The sequence below is a fragment of the Phoca vitulina genome, unplaced genomic scaffold, assembly GCF_004348235.1.
Source record: "Phoca vitulina isolate PV1807 unplaced genomic scaffold, GSC_HSeal_1.0 scaffold20, whole genome shotgun sequence".
In the NCBI taxonomy this organism is placed as follows: Eukaryota; Metazoa; Chordata; class Mammalia; order Carnivora; family Phocidae; genus Phoca; species Phoca vitulina.
In genome coordinates, this window is record NW_022589723.1 from 27,974,899 (window position 1) to 27,988,347 (window position 13,449).

At 38.9% G+C, this 13,449-nt stretch overlaps 1 pseudogene; it reads right to left on the reverse strand.

Annotated features, from left to right (window-relative positions):
- Window positions 1–7,708: 7,708 nt before the first annotated feature.
- On the reverse strand, window positions 7,709–12,948 carry LOC116640541 (annotated as a pseudogene).
- Between the last annotated feature and the right edge of the window lie 501 nt (window positions 12,949–13,449).

The following is a 13,449-nucleotide window of genomic DNA, read 5'->3' on the forward strand; positions in this document are numbered from 1 at the left end:
GTCAACACCCCAACATCTAATAGTAAAACTTACGAGTCTCAGAGACAAAGAGAAAATCCTGAAAGCAGCTCAGGAGAAGAGATATGTAACCTACAATGGTAGAAACATTAGATTGGCAACAGACCTATCCACAGAGACCTGGCAGGCCAGAAAGGACTGGCAGGATATATTCAGAGCACTAAATGAGAAAAATATGCAGCCAAGAATACTATATCCAGCTAGGCTGTCATTGAAAATTGAAGGAGAGATAAAAAGCTTCCAGGACAAACAAAAACTAAAGGAATTTGCAAACACGAAACCAGCCCTACAACAAATATTGAAAGGGGTCCTCTAAGCAAAGAGAGAGCCTAAAAGCAACATAGACCAGAAAGGAACACAGACAATATACAGTAACAGTCACCTTACAGGCAATACAATGGCACTAAATTCATATCTTTCAATAGTTACCCTGAATGTAAATGGGCTAAATGCCCCAATCAAAAGACACAGGCTATCAGACTGGATTAAAAAACAAGACCCATCGATATGCTGTCTGCAAGAGACTCATTTTAGACCCAAAGACACCCCCAGATTGAAAGTGAAGGGGTGGAAAACAATTTACCATGCTAATGGACACCAAAAGAAAGCTGGGGTGGCAATCCTTATATCAGACAAATTAGATTTTAAACCAAAGACTGTAATAAGAGATGAGGAAGGACACTATATCCTACTTAAAGGGTCTATCCAACAAGAAGATCTAACAATTGTAAATATCTATGCCCCTAACATGGGAGCAGCCAATTATATAAAGCAATTAATAACAAAAGCAAAGAAACACATTGACAACAATACAATAATAGTGGGGGACTTTAACACCCCCCTCACTGAAATGGACAGATCGTCTAAGCAAAAGATCAACAAGGAAATAAAGACTTTAAATGACACACTGGACCAAATGGACTTCACAGACATATTCAGAACATTCCATCCCAAAGCAACAGAATACACATTCTTCTCTAGTGCCCATGGAACATTCTCCAGAATCGATCACATCCTAGGTCATAAATCAGGTCTCAACTGGTACCAAAAGATTGGGATCATTCCCTGCCTATTTTCAGACCACAATGCTTTGAAACTAGAACTCAATCACAAGAGGAAAGTCGGAAAGAACTCAAATACATGGAGGCTAAAGAGCATCCTACTAAAGAATGAATGGGTCAACCAGGAAATTAAAGAAGAATTAAAAAAATTCATGGCAACCAATGAAAATGAAAACACAACTATTCAAACTCTTTGGGATGCAGCAAAGGCAGTCCTAAGAGGAAAGTATATAGCAATACAAGCCTTTCTCAAGAAACAAGAAAGGTCTCAAATACACAACCTAACCCTACACCTAAAGGAGCTGGAGAAAGAACAGCAAATAAAGCCGAAACCCAGCAGGAGAAGAGAAATAATAAAGGTCAGAGCAGAAATCAATGAAATAGAAACTAAAAGGACAGTAGAACAGATCAACGAAACTAGGAGCTGGTTCTTTGAAAGAATTAACAAGATTGATAAACCCCTGGCCAGACTTATCAAAAAGAAAAGAGAAATGACCCAAATCAATAAAATCATGAATGAAAGAGGAGAGATCACAACCAACACCAAAGAAATACAAACAATTATAAGAACATATTATGAGCAACTCTATGTCAGCAAATTAGATAACCTGGAAGAAATGGATGCATTCCTAGAGATGTATCAACTACCAAAACTGAACCATGAAGGAATAGAAAACCTGAACAGACCTATAACCACAAAGGAAATTGAAGCAGTCATCAAAAATCTCCCAAAAAACAAAAGCCCAGGCCCAGATGGCTTCCCAGGGGAATTCTACCAAACATTTAAAGAAGAATTAATACCTATTCTTCTGAAACTGTTCCAAAAAATAGAAATGGAAGGAAAACTTCCAAACTCGTTTTATGAGGCCACCATTACCTTGATCCCAAAACCAGACAAAGACCCCATCAAAAAGGAGAATTACAGACCAATATCCCTGATGAACATGGATGCAAAAATTCTCACCAAAATACTAGCCAATAGGATCCAACAGTACATTAAAAGGATTATTCACCACAACCAAGTGGGATTTATCCCTGGACTGCAAGGTTGGTTCAACATCCACAAATCAATCAACGTGATACAATACATTAACAAAAGAAAGAACAAGAATCATATGATCCTGTCAATAGATGCAGAAAAAGCATTTGACAAAGTACAGCATCCTTTCTTGATCAAAACTCTTCAGAGTATAGGGATAGAGGGTACATACCTCAATATCATAAAAGCCATCTATGAAAAACCCACAGCAAATATCATTCTCAATGGGGAAAAACTGAGAGCTTTCCCCCTAAGGTCAGGAACGCGGCAGGGATGTCCACTATCACCACTGCTATTCAACATATTATTAGAAGTCCTAGCCACAGCAATCAGACAACAAAAAGAAATAAAAGGCATCCGAATCAGCAAAGAAGAAGTCAAACTCTCACTCTTTGCAGATGATATGATACTTTATGTGGAAAACCCCAAAGACTCCACCCCAAAACTGCTAGAACTCATACAGGAATTCAGTAAAGTGGCAGGATATAAAATCAATGCACAGAAGTCAGTGGCATTCCTATACACCAACAACAAGACAGAAGAAAGAGAAATTAAGGAGTCAATCCCATTTACAATTGCACCCAAAACCATAAGATACCTAGGAACAAATCTAACCAAAGAGGCAAAGGATCTGTACTCAGAAAACTATAAAATACTCATGAAAGAAATTGAGGAAGACACAAAGAAATGGAAAAACGTTCCATGCTCATGGATTGGAAGAACAAATATTGTGAAGATGTCAATGCTACCTAGAGCAATCTACACATTCAATGCAATCCCCATCAAAATACCATCCACTTTTTTCAAAGAAATGGAACAAATAATCCTAAAATTTGTATGGAACCAGAAAAGACCCCGAATAGCCAGAGGAATGTTGAAAAAGAAAAGCAAAGCTGGCAGCATCACAATTCCGGACTTCCAGCTCTATTACAAAGCTGTCATCATCAAGACAGTATGGTACTGGCACAAAAACAGACACATAGATCAATGGAACAGAATAGAGAGTCCAGAAATGGACCTCAACTCTATGGTCAACTAATCTTTGACAAAGCAGGAAAGAATGTCCAATGGAAAAAAGACAGTCTCTTCAACAAATGGTGTTGGGAAAATTAGATAGCCACATGCAGAAGAATGAAACTGGACCATTTCCTTACACCACACACAAAAATAGACTCCAAATGGTTGAAAGACCTAAAAGTGAGACAGGAGTCCATCAAAATCCTAAAGGAGAACACAGGTAGCAACCTCTTCCTAGAAACATCGCCAAAGGCAAGGGAAGCAAGGGCAAAAATGAACTACTGGGACTTCATCAAGATAAAAAGCTTTTGCAAAGCAAAGGAAACAGTCAACAAAACCAAAAGACAACCGACAGAATGGGAGAAGATATTTGCAAATGACATATCAGATAAAGGGCTAGTATCCAAAATCTATAAAGAACTTATCAAACTCAACACCCAAAGAACAAAGAATCCAATCAAGAAATGGGCAGAAGACATGAACAGACATTTTTCCAAAGAAGACATCCAAATGGCCAACAGACACATCAAAAAGTGCTCAACATTGCTCAGCATCAGGGAAATCCAAATCAAAACCTCAATGAGATACCACCTCACACCAGTCAGAATGGCTAAAATTAGCAAGTCAGGAAATGACAGATGTTGGCGGGGATGCGGAGAAAGGGGAACCCTCCTACACTGTTGGTGGGAATGCAAGCTGGTGCAGCCACTCTGGAAAACAGTATGGAGGTTCCTCAAAAAGTTGAAAATAGAGCTACCATACGATCCAGCAATTGCACTACTGGGTATTTACCCCAAAGATACAAAAGTAGGGATCCAAAAGGGTACGTGCACCCCGATGTTTATAGCAGCAATGTCCACAATAGCCAAACTGTGGAAAGAGCCAAGATGTCCATCGACAGATGAATGGATAAAGAAGATGCGGTCTATATATACAATGGAATATTATGCAGCCATCAAAAGGAATGAGATCTTGCCATTTGCAACGACTTGGATGGAACTGGAGGGTATTATGCTGAGCGAAATAAGTCAATCAGAGAAAGACATGTATCATATGACCTCACTGATATGAGGAATTCTTAATCTCAGGAAACAAACTGAGGGTTGTTGGAGTGGGGGGTGGGGTGGGAGGGATGGGGTGACTGGGTGATAGACACTGGGGAGGGTATGTGCTCTGGTAAGCGCTGTGAATTGTGCAAGACTGTTGAATCTCAGAGCTGTACCTCTGAAACAAATAATGCAATATATGTTAAGAAAAAAAAAAAAGAAGAAGATAGCAGGAGGGGAAGAATGAAGGGGGGAAATCGGAGAGGTAGATGAACCATGAGAGACGATGGACTCTGAAAAACAAACTGAGGGTTCTAGAGGGGAGTGGGGTGGGAGGAGGGGTTAGCCTGGTGATGGGTATTAAAGAGGGCACGTTCTGCATGGAGCACTGGGTGTTATGCAAAAACAATGAATCATGGAACACTACATCTAAAACTAATGATGTAATGTATGGGGATTAACATAACAATAAAAAAATTAAAAAAAAAAAAAGAAATTTGAGCAACATTATCAAGTAATTTAACCTAATGATATTTAGAGAACCCTGCCCTCTTTACAAGTCAATGTGTTAAGAATTCACCAAAGACTGTATACTAAGCTATAAAACATGGCTCAGTAAATTGAAGAAAACTGAAATCATAGAGTATGGTCTCCGAACACAATGGCCTTGAACTAGAAAAACAGTAACAAAATATATGGAAAATCCTCAAATATTTGGAAATTAAGCCAAACACTCCTAAATAACTAATAGGTCAAAGAAGAAATCATGAAGGAAAATTTAAAATACATAAAACTGAGTGGTAATAAAAACACATCAGATGAAAATTTGTGGGATATAAACAAAGCAGTGCTTAGAGGTAAATGTATAGTTCGAAACGGGGGGAAATACAAAACCAATAATCTAAACCTCTTCCTCAAGAAGCTAAACGGAGAAGAGCAATTTTAAACCAACACAAGCAAAATGATGGGGAAAAAAAAGAGTAAAGCAGAGTCAATGAAATAGAAAATAGATAACATAACAAATGTAAACAAATATGAGTTCTTTGAAATTATATAATCCCTTTAATGACATTGAGCAAAAATAAAAGAATAAAGTAGGAGTTAAAGAGCTGACATCACTAGAGATACATTAAAAAAACCAAATGGAATACTATGAACAACTTTTTACCAATAAAGTTGACAAACCAGATGAAATGGGCCAATGCTAAGGATACAAATTAGCATAACTGACACATGAAGATGCAAATAATATGAATAGCCCTTGATTTAAGAAATTAGTTTAATAATTGTAAATCTTACAATAAAAAATCCAGTCCAGATAGCCTTCTCAGGTTAAAGAATAAATAATACCAATCATACACAACTTCTTTTTGGCAAATAGAGGATTGAAAATTTCCCAAACCATTTTATGAGATTAGCATATGCCTGATATCAAAACATGAGTCTCATAAGAAAAGCACAAATAATATCCTCATGAACATAAAGCAAAAATTCTCAATGAAATTTTAAGAAATCGAATTCAGAATTACATAAAAGGTTGACATTTCATGACTGAGGGTTTTCTACAAGGAAGGCAAGATTGGTTCAACATTTAAAAACCAAAATGAATGCAACATAACTTTTTTTTTTTTCAATTTGCTCTGTCCTCAGCAATGTTTTTGCAGTGTTTCTTTTGGAGGTCTTTCACATCTTTCCTTAAAGTTATTCCTAGGTATCTGTAGTTTCTGATGCTCTTATAAGTTATACTGATTTTTAAAAAATTTTCATTCTCTGATTGGTCATTACTAATATTTAGAAATACAATTGATTTTTTATATTGGCCTTGTATTCATCAATCCTGCTAAATGAACTTATTTATTAGTTCTAGTATAATTTTTAGATTCCATACATTTTCTATGAAGACAATCATGCCATCTGTCAATAGCAACAGTTTTGCTTGTTCTTTTCTAATTGGATCCCTTTTATTTATTTCTTTGCCTTTTGCACTAGAAATAAATAATGAAAATCTGTCTGGAAGGTTCGCAACTTGTGGTGATAGTTGGGCCTGGAATTTAACTCAGTTTCCTGGAAACCAAAATGATGGGAAACATGCAGTGATAGGCTACATTTTTCTTACTGTCTTTATGCAATAACCTACCAACTCCTCAAGTAAAGGAAAGCTTTTCCCCAGCTTGTAACAACTGGTTTAGACTTAATGCATATAAATGTCTTTGATCAGCACATAAGTTTTCCAAATCTCATTTTTCATATTTATCCTATAGGCTCCTGAGGCTCTGTTTTTTTTTTTTTTTTTCAATCTTTTTTCTCTGTGTTGTTCAGATTGGATAATTTCTAGTGATCTATCATCAAGCTTACTGGTTTTTTTCTCTGTCATCTTCATTCTCTTATTGAGCCCATCCAGTGATTTTTTTTTTTTAATTTTGGATATTGTATTTTTCAGTTCTTAATTTCCTTTTGGTTCTTTTTTTATTTAAAAAATTTTATTAAAATATAATTAATATACAATGCTATATCATTTTCAGGTGTACAACATAATGATTCAACAATCCTATACATTATTCATTACTCATCACAAGTGCAGTCACCAACTGCCACCAAACAACATTAATACAATATTACCGACTATATTCCCTGTGCTGTGCCTCTCATCTCTGTGACATGTTTATTTTATAACTGGAAGTTTGTATCTCTTAATCCCTTTTATCTATTTCACTCATCTCCCTTTTGGTTCTTCTTTGTATCTTTTATTTCTTTGCTGAAACATTCTTTTTATTGATTTCAAGAATGTTTGACCTTATTTCTCTAAGTGCAATTATACTAACTCTGATAATTCCAACATCTGTGCCTTCTTAAGGTTGAACTCTGCTGATTATCTTTCCTCTTAAATGTTTAATTTTTCCTGGTTCTTCAAATGCTGAGTAAATTTGCATTGTACCCTAGACATTTTGAATATTTTGTTTTAAGACTCCAGGTTTGTCTAAATCCTAAGAAGAATGCTGATTTTTGTTTTAGGAAGCAATCACCTAGGTTAGATTCACTCTGCAAGTTCTAATCTGCCTTCCATGGGCTATGATTTCAATATCAGTTCAAGTTTCAAAATGTTGTACTATCTAGATTTATCCTGTGTATGTTGCCAGAATAGCCAGTCTGGCAACATGATGATGATTTAGCCTGTAGCTTGGTTCTCAAAGCCTATGGTATGCTTTTTAGAATCAGATTCATGCATGTGTAGTTCAGAAGTGAACCCAAAAATTCATATACAAACTTATGAGATTATTCTCTTGACCTCCTTTCTCTCCATGATCTCCCCAATACTTTCTGGCTTCTGTGGCCTCTCTCCCTGGTCCTGCAACTAGAAAGCTGGGACTTTTGTTTCCCTGCTCTGCTGTAAACTTCCCACAATTGTGTCTGAAAGTAGGGCCAAGCAGCGAGAGCACAGGAGGGAAAAAATATCATCAATGGAGATTCACTCCATACTCTTGGGACGCCAGGTATTCTGGTCAGAAAGGATTCCCCCCCTTAGAATTTCAGGCTCCTATCTGGTCACCACTATTTTCATGGTGCTGCCTAGAGATAGGACATGGAAGAATAGGGGAAATCCAAAAGATGCCTCCCACTTTTTCTGACCTGAAGGAGCCCTTTCCCTGCTCCTCAGACAAAGAGGAAGAGTTCTCTTCAGTCTTTGTTTCCATACCCAGTGGGTGCCTCCAGGTTTGGGGCTGCGTTTGAGTCAGAATCAGGTGACATCAGAGGAAAACAAAAAGAGAAACTTCCTTGGGGCCCCTGGCTGGTTCAGTCTGTGAAGCTTGCAACTCTCGATCTCGGGGTTATGAGTTCAAGCCCCAGGTTGGATGTAGAGACTGCTTAAAAATAAAATCTTAAAAAAGAGAGAGAGAGAGACTCCCTCACCATCAGTGTAGTAGAACTTCAAATTCTGGTCTCCTTTCCCAATCTGCCTGCTACCATTTACTTTTCAGAGTCTTCAAATAGATGTTTCATGTGTCCTGTCCAGGATTTCTTGCTGCTTTTAGTGGCAGAGACAGGGTAGAGTGTGCTAACTCCATAGGCCGCAGCACCAGAACTCTCAATTATCTGTCAGACTGTTGTAAAGCATGCTGACATGCAAATGTGTCAGCTCCCAAATTTTAACATAAAGGAAAATACCAATGTGTTCACTGAAGGTTTCAGGTAACTTCTTTTTTACTGAGCCCTCAGGATGAGGTTTCTCTGGCCTTTTAATTGAAGAGTATTCTGAGATTATACGGTAAGCTGTTAAAAAATGTAGAATTTACAATTACTAACCTATGTAAATCGAGCTTTTCTTGATACATTACAACCTAAATATTAAAAAAAGAAATAAAGTAGATGCTAAAACTGCTAAGATTGCAATTGTCATCAATCACTAGCACTTTCAACTTTCTCTGTTCCTCAAATATACTTCCCTGCTTTCACTGATTAACTGTCTATCAAGTACTCAACTTGCTTTTGCTACTAAAATACTTACCAATTTACCAAATTACTACAAATTTACCAAAATACTTACCAATGTTAAATATGTAGCTTTCTTATGAGATTTTGACAAGAGATTTCTGCTATTTAACAACAACAACAACTTAGGAAGCCCTGACTCTACAACACAATTTTGTTCTGGCTGAGAGTGAGAGTGCCCATCCCCCACCTACAAGGGCACGTGGCCCCTCATACAAATGCAGACAGACACACAGAGAGTCAAGATTTCTATAAACAAAATAAACTTTGACCAGTCATTAACTCCATCTCTGAAAACCACCCCCTCTGAATTGAAACCAAATAGCTCTAAGTGTTTTCCTGAGCTGTACTGAACCCATCATTCCTTTCAGCTAGGACCCTGGCTCAACAAACACGCACCCCAGGGGGATTCTGGGTTCAGAGGAATGACAATGTTGTAAACAAACTACCTTCCAACCTAGGTGAATAGGTCTATAAAAGATTAATTGTGTGCTTCCTAGAGGAACTCCTAAGGTAGGAACTTGATAGAAACTCCTAGGCAGTATGGTGAGAAGAAAAATTAAAAGAAAAATGACAGTCAAGTCACATTACCAAAAAATGACATGAGATGTGGGTGTTGTACTTGACACAGATGAAGGTCATGGAATTGGATTTCCTTAATGCGTCTCTGTTCAGGTTGTTTCCTCATCTCTATCTAAATGCTTGGCCATGTGCTCTGGAAACGCTCTCCTGTGGATTTAGACTTGAAATATGCCTGGTAGCTCTCAGAAGGACAGGGTCAAATATCTGGGAGCTAAATGCAGGCTCTTTCTTCACATGTCACATGGCGACGTCCCCTTTGCTAGAAAATAAACAGGTTGACTATCACTCTATTCACTGGTGTGAAGTATGGACACGGAGGGAGCATTCATCTTCCCAATCGACCTTTATCCAGGACGAAGCCCTGTTCTTGCCTTGCATCAAAGTCACCTACTTACACATGCATTTCCTCAGGAGTCAGAGCCTTTTGCCTATTAGGGGAGAAGTGAGTTGACTCTGGAAGAGAAAGCTGGGAAGTTAACTTGCAGTCTACTCAGTTAGCATTTCCTGAAGACATAAGCACATTCTTTGCTTTACTTCTCTCCTTCATGAGGGCACATAATCCCTAATAGCACTAAAGGGGGCTGCTCACAGGCAACAAATGTTGAAAATAGACCCCTTTATATGCTACCCTTCAAGTTAACATTTGGGGTTGATCAGACTACCAGATAAAAACTATTCTATATTTGGAGTGGAATCAAATTGTTCACCACCCTCCTACCTTCCCTATTAAAACATCCTGTTTATTTCTCTAACAATCCCCCTCAAGAAACTCTGCAATAGTTCCAGTCCATAATTTATGGACCACTGGCCTGAAATAACTTGGGTCAGAGAAAATCTTTGTGGGCCTGGATGTAGGGAAAGGCTTGGGAGCTGCTTGGAAGAACAGCATTGCTGGGTAGCAGATGCAAGGAGTGAGGTCCTGGGAGCCTGTGTGGTGACAGGGTGGGTACCAACACCAGGGAATCCAAAACTTCAGGTAAGGCCCACTCCATCAGCCTAACAGACCCATTACAAGAGGGTTCCTTTGTGTCTAGGAATTCTGTCTTGTGGATGTTTCTATTGAACACTTGCCCAACAAAATTTGGTTCAACTATAAAATAGGAACTCTGCTGAGTTCTTGGCATAAGTGAATGAAAAATAACCAACCTGCATTCAATAAGCTCAGCCTTACAATATGCAATTCGGCAAGTTCTATGTTCAAGGCATGCATGGGGTGCCATGGAGACACACAGAAGGGTGTGTTGCCCAAACAGAGATTTCAGGGAAGCCCTTCCAGAGTGATGGCATGCTTGAATGGAGTCTGGACAGTGAAGAGTTGAGTAAGGGAATTCCTGATATCACACAGAGCTTTTGCTTAACTGATCCTGGAAACCATAGATGCTTCACGCAAACTGAGCAAGGACTGTGAGGTTAAAATGCACAGGGAGTTTATGGGAGGGTGATGGTAAATAAGAATGAAAAACTAAACAAGGGCCAGTTGTGAATAGAAGGTGGTGTTAATCCCATATGCAATGAATAGGAAATACTGAACATTTCCAAGCAGGAGAATGCCATGAAGAAGAGTGCCTTTCTGATCGGTCCATCGGCAGCAGTGGAAGGCGCCACGCCAGGATCAGAGAGGCCTATCAGGGCTGTCACAGTAATCCACGCAAGGGGGGATCACGGCGTGGACAAAAAAGAAACACTGGGGATGCAGAGCTGAAGGGAGATTCAGGAGTTTTCAAGGAACAGTTTGTTTGACTTTGCTACTGCTTGTTTTGCTGAGGTCAAAGAGCAAAATAGATTATCACCCAGGTTATCAGGGTTGGGGACCTTACTGGAAGGTGGAACCAGATCCTGAGGTAGAGAACACTGAAGGAGAAGTCATTTGGGGGGGAAGTATTTTTTAAATTAATCCATTTTAGGCATGTAGTTCTTTTTTTTTTTTTTTTCACATCTTTCCTTTTATTAAAAAAAAAATTTAGAAAATGGCAGTTAATAAAGGGCACGAACAAATCAACAGGGATATAGTAGTGGAAAACATAGACAGAATAAAACTAAAAATGACCCTGGCTTCTTTAATTGGTTAAGATCACAAAATGTAACAGGCAGAGGGGCCCCTGGGTGGCTCAGTCGTTAAGCGTCTGCCTTTGGCTCAGGTCATGATCCCAGGGTCCTGGGATCGAGCCCCACATCAGGCTCTCCGCTCAGCGGGGAGCCTGCTTCTCCCTCTCCCACTCCCCCTGCTTGTGTTCCCTCTCTTGCTGTGTTTCTCTCTGTCAAATAAATAAATAAAATCTTAAAAAAAAAAAAAATGTAACAGGCAGAAAGTCTGTTTTAAACAAATGAAAAAGATGTGTTTTTTTTTCCCAATTCTCCCCAAGTCAGATATATACACACCCACAAAAATGGTGTGTTAAGGAAAGCTGTCATACACAAGAAGTTGTATCCCAAATTAAGGGAAATGGCTGTTGAAACAGGAATTAACACAAGAAAGTCAGCAACAGGTTAACAATTTTAAAAACTGAGTCTTCAAATGCTGTATGCCACAAAGCTATAGGATATAAAGTACTGCTAGGTATGAAGGAGGAAGTCTATAGGGCTGCTAGCAAAAAATGCTTTTCTAGAAAAGCAAATCAAAACAATGCAATCAGAAGACCAAGAACGCTAAAGTTAGATATTAGAACTACAACTTCTCATATCTGAACTAGAAGATTCTATCCAGAATGGACTAAAAGTTCAGGACAAGACAGGGCCATTTTTAACATATCTTATTTACCCATTTTAGGTTCTCTGTTTCCTTCTCCCTCACCCTGAAATTCAGCATCATCCAGCAGAAAGACAGCTGCTTTTAGAATTGGCTATTTTGTTTTTCTTTTTTTTAAAAAAGATTTTATTTATTTATTTGAGAGAGAGCGAGAAAGAGAGAGCACAAGCAAGGAAAATGGCAGGCAGAGGGAGAAGCAGACTCCTGCTGAGAAGGGAGCCTCATGCGGGACTTGATCCCAGGACTCTGGGATCATGACCTGAGCCGAAGGCAGATGCTTAACCAACTGAGCCACCCAGGCACCGCTTTATTTTTCTTTCTGTGGCAAGAATGTCATGGAGCCTGGATATTTCAGGCTCATATGCATCCATGACCAGTGTCACGCTATGGTCAAAAAACTTAGCAGTGGACTTGGTGTACTCGGACTCTCACTGCTGCTTTGTTCTTCCACTCATGAAAGTCAACTTCAGAGTGTATTTGTCATCTAACCTTTTGAGACTGGAGGACAGTTGCCAAATATCCTCAGGATCCATTCCTACAGGATCTTTCCTGTGGGCCCTACTTATCCTTATATGAGGATAAATGGTCAGGATCCCCATCATCTCAAAATAGGATATGACACACAAAGCCAAAAACAGGCTTAGATTCTGGAAAGGGGTGCATATAATCCCAAATCAAAGCCACTATGGCAAAGAAACAGGAGACGGCACAGAGAGTGAAGTGACTGTCAGTCAGACCAAAATTCTCCACATACTTGTACTTTTCCAGAAGTACCTTTTTGGCAGAATCACCCAAAGAATTCTTCACAGCTGATCCATCCCATTTGTCAATTTTTACAGGCTTATCATCAACCTTCCACTTGTCCCACAAGTCTCTGTGGCTACTGCCTGTCCTCCAGCTGGGACCACTGCCAGCACCAGTCCCCGCACCCTGCGTAGATGCCGCCACCATCTTGTCTCAGGTATGTAGTTCTGAGGTCTGACAAACATATATAGTCATGTAACTTCCTCCACTATCAAGATATACAATATTCCCATCACCCTATAAAGTTCTCTCATGTTTCTTTGAAGTCACTCCCTTCCTTTTATCCCAGATCTGGCAACTGCTGATCTGATCCTCTAGGTTTTTTTGCCTTTGCAGAATTCCACATAAATTGAATCATATACTATGTAGTATTTTGTGTGGCCTTTTCCCACTTAACATAATGCTTTTGAGATTTATGCATCTTGTTGTCTGTATCAGTACTTTGCTCCTTTACATCATGAGTAGTATGCCATTGTATGTAATAAGTTGTTTATCCATTCACTGGCTGAGGACATTTGGGTTGTTTCCAGTTTGTGGCTATTATGAATAAAGCTGCTATGAACATTCGAGTACATGTCTTTATGTATACATTCGTTTTCATTTCTCATGAGTAAAGACTGAGGATTTCTCAGTTGTATGGGAAGTATT